The 3,371-nt window shown below is 42.4% G+C and overlaps 1 non-coding gene across 1 annotated transcript; it reads left to right on the forward strand.

Annotated features, from left to right (window-relative positions):
- Positions 1–2,849: 2,849 nt before the first annotated feature.
- LOC112768681 (small nucleolar RNA R71) lies at positions 2,850–2,958 on the forward strand. Its single transcript, XR_003186082.1, has one exon. It is a non-coding gene; the product is annotated as a small nucleolar RNA R71 (small nucleolar RNA).
- The last annotated feature ends 413 nt before the right edge of the window (positions 2,959–3,371 follow it).

Raw genomic sequence — 3,371 nt, forward strand, 5'->3', positions numbered from 1 at the left:
GTTTGGATTCGGGTTCACACTTTGATCATGGTTCCTAGTGATCCATGCGTTTGCATAGAACTCTTGAACCATTAAGATCCCAACTTGTTGAATGGGGTTGGTGAGAACTTCCCAACCTCTTCTTTGGATCTCAAGTCGGATCTCCGGATACTCATTCTTTTTGAGCTTGAAAGGAACCTCAGGGATCACTTTCTTCTTGGCCACAACTTCATAGAAGTGGTCTTAATGGACCTTTGAGATGAATCTCTCCATCTCCCATGGCTCAGAGGTGGAAGCAATTGCCTTCCTTTTCCTCTTTCTTGAGGTTTCTCTGGCCTTAGGTGCCATTAATGGTTATGGAAAAACAAAAAGCTATGCTTTTACCACACCAAACTTAAAATGTTTGCTCGTCCCCGAGCAAAAGAAGAAAGAAAGAAGGAGAAGAGGAAGAAAATGGAGGAGATAAAGGTAGAATGTGTATTCAGTCAATGGAGAAGAAGAGAGGGTTGTGTTGTGTGAAAATGAAGAAGGAATGAGGGGTTTATATAGGAGCGCGGGGAGGTTTAGGGGTTCGGCCATTAGGGTTGGGTTTGGGAGGGAAAAGAATTTGAATTTTGGAGGTAGTGGGGTTTATGGGGAAGAGTGGATGGATGTGAGTGGTGAAGATATGATGGGGAAGAGTGAGTGAGGTGATTGGCGAAGGGTATTTGAGGAAGAGAGTTATGAAAGGGTGTGAAGAGGAGAGAAGAAGTGGTGGGGATCCTGTGGGGTCCACAGATCTTGTGGGGTCCACAGATCCAGTGGGGCCAAGGACGTAACATCCCTGCTCCAATTAGGCGTGTAAAACGCCCTTGCTGTGCAATCCTGGCATTTAACGCCAGACTGCTACTTGTTTCTGGCGTTAAACGCCCAAATGTAGCCTGTTTCTGGCGTTTAACGCCAGGCAGATGCTTGTTTCTGGTGTTAAACACCAGCTTGGTGCTTGTTTCTGGCGTTAAACGCCAGAATGCTCCTCCTCCAGGGTGTGCTGTTTTTAATGCTGTTTTTCATTCTATTTTTGATTTTTTAGTAGTTTTTGTGACTCCACATGATCATCAACCTAATAAAACACGAAATAATAAAAAAATATAAAATAGATATAATTAAATAACATTGGGTTGCCTCCCAACAAGCGCTTCATTAATGTCAATAGCTTGACAGTGAGCTCTCATGGAGCCTCACAGATGTTCAGAGCATTGTTGGGTCCTCCCAGCACCAAACTTAGAGTTTGAATATGGGGGTTCAACACCAAACTTAGAGTTTGGTTGTGGCCTCCCAACACCAAACTTAGAGTTTGACTGTGCGGGCTTTGGTTGACTTTGTAGTGAGAGAAGTTTTTCATGCTTCCTCTCTATGGTTACAAAAGGAGATCCTTGAGTTTTAAACACAAGGTTGTCCTTATTTAGTTGAAGGACTAACTCTCCTCTGTCCACATCAATCACAGCTCTTGCTGTGGCTAGGAAGGGTCTTCCAAGGATGATGGATTCATCCTCTTCCTTCCCAGTGTCTAGGATTATGAAATCAGCAGGGATGTAAAGGCTTTCAACCTTTACTAACATGTCCTCTACTTGTCCATAAGCCTATTTTCTTGAGTTGTCTGCCATCTCTAATGAGATTCTGGCAGCTTGCACCTCAAAGATCCCAAGTTTCTCCATTACAGAGTGTGGCATTAAGTTTATTCCTGATCCCAGGTCACACAGAGCCTTCTCAAAGGTCATGGTGCCTATGTTACATGGAATTAGGAATTTACCAGGATCCTGTTTCTTTTGAGGTAAATTCTGCCTATCCAATGCATTTAGTTCATTGGTGAGCAAGGGAGGTTCATCTTCCCAAGTCTCATTACCAAATAATTTGGCATTCAGCTTCATGATTGTACCAAGGTACTTAGCGACTTGCTCTTCAGTAACGTCTTCATTCTCTTAAGAAGAAGAATACTCATCAGAGCTCATGAAGGGCAGAAAGAGGTTCAATAGAATCTCTATGGTCTCTAGATGAGCCTCAGATTCCTTTGGTTCCTCAAAGGGAAACTCCTTATTGGTCACTGAGCGTCCCAGGAGGTCTTCCTCACTAGGATTCACGTCCTTCTCCTCCCTTGTAGGTTCGGCCATGATGGTTAAATCAATGGCCTTTCACTCTCTCTTTGGATTTTCTTCTGTATTGCTTGGGAGAGTACTAGGAGGAGTTTCAGTGACCCTTTTACTCAGCTAGCCCACTTGTGTCTCCAAATTTCTAATGGAGGACCTTGTTTCATTCATGAAACTTAAAGTGGCCTTAGATAGATCAGAGACTATATTTGCTAAGCTAGATGGATTCTGCTCAGAATTCTCTGTCTGTTGCTGAGTGGGTGATGAAAAGGCTTGCTATTGCTAAACCTGTTTCTTCCACCATTATTAAAGCCTTGTTGAGGCTTTTGTTGATCCTTCCATGAGAAATTTGGATGATTTCTCCATGAGGGATTATAGGTGTTTCCATAGGGTTCCCACATGTAATTCACCTCTGCTATTGCAGGGTTCTTAGGATCATAAGCTTCTTCTTCAGAAGATGCCTCTATAGTACTGTTGGATGATTCCTTCAATCCATTCAGACTTTGAGAGATCATATTGACTTGCTGAGTCAATATTTTGTTTTGAGCCAATATGGCATTCAGAGTATCAATTTCAAGAACTCCCTTCCTCTGAGGCATCCCATTACTCACAGGATTCCTTTTAGAAGTGAACATGAACTGGTTATTAGCAACCATGTCAATGAGTTCCTGAGATTCTGCAGGCGTTTTCTTTAGGTGAATGGATCCACCTGCAGAATGGTCCAATGACATCTTTGATAACTCAAACAGACCATTATAGAATGACACTTTTTGGTCAGTTCCTTGTATCTCTCCCAAGCTTCATAGAGGGATTCACCTTCTTTCTGTTTGAAGGTTTGAACATCCACTCTAAGCTTGCTAAGCTTTTGAGGAGGAAAAAACTTGGCTAAGAAAGCCGTGACCAGCTTATCCCAAGAGTTCAGGCTGTCTTTAGGTTGAGAGTCCAACCATATTCTAGCTCTGTCTTTTACAGCAAACAGGAAAAGCATAAGCCTGTAGACCTCGGGATCAACCCCATTGGTCTTAACAGTATCACAGATCTGCAAGAATTCAGTTAAGAACTGAAAAGGATCTTCTGATGGAAGTCCATGAAACTTGCAGTTCTGTTGCATCAGAGAAACTAATTGAGGCTTTAACTCAAAATTGTTTGCTCCAATGGTAGGGATTGAGATGCTTCTTCCATGTAAATTGGAATTTGGTGCAGTAAACTCACCAAGCATCTTCCCTGCATTATTATTATTTTCGGCCATGTCTCCTTCTTTTTAAAAAA

Source organism: Arachis hypogaea, chromosome 17 (assembly GCF_003086295.3).
Source record: "Arachis hypogaea cultivar Tifrunner chromosome 17, arahy.Tifrunner.gnm2.J5K5, whole genome shotgun sequence".
Lineage (NCBI taxonomy): Eukaryota > Viridiplantae > Streptophyta > Magnoliopsida > Fabales > Fabaceae > Arachis > Arachis hypogaea.